The sequence below is a fragment of the Chiloscyllium plagiosum genome, chromosome 18 (genome assembly GCF_004010195.1).
Source record: "Chiloscyllium plagiosum isolate BGI_BamShark_2017 chromosome 18, ASM401019v2, whole genome shotgun sequence".
In the NCBI taxonomy this organism is placed as follows: domain Eukaryota; kingdom Metazoa; phylum Chordata; class Chondrichthyes; order Orectolobiformes; family Hemiscylliidae; genus Chiloscyllium; species Chiloscyllium plagiosum.
In genome coordinates, this window is record NC_057727.1 from 61,953,295 (window position 1) to 61,953,794 (window position 500).

Consider the following 500-nt stretch of genomic DNA (forward strand, 5'->3'; position numbering starts at 1 on the left):
CGCAAGCTCCTTCTGTTCCTCTGAGTTTTCTAGTCCTGCCATGCATTGAGTACTCACTTTTTTTACATTTGCTCCTCCTCCCCCTTTTACAACAGCATGAAGTTCTGAAGTTCTCCAGTTATAGTCATAGAGTCATAGAGATGTACAGCATGGAAACAGACCCTTCGGCCCAACCCATCCAGGCCAACCAGAAATCCCAACCCAATCTAGTCCCACCTGCCAGCACCCAGTCCATATCCCTCCAAACCCTTCCTATTCATATACCCATCCAAATGCCTCTTAGATATTGCAATTGTACCAGCCTCCACCACATCCTCTGGCAGCTCATTCCATGCACGTACACCCTCTGCATGAAAAAGTTGCCCCTTGGGTCTCTTTTATATTTTTCCCCTCTCACCCCAAACCTATGCCCTCTAGTTCTGGACTCCCTGACCCCAGGGAAAAGACTTTGCCTATTTACCCTATCCATGCCCCTCATAATTTTGTAAACCTCTATAAGG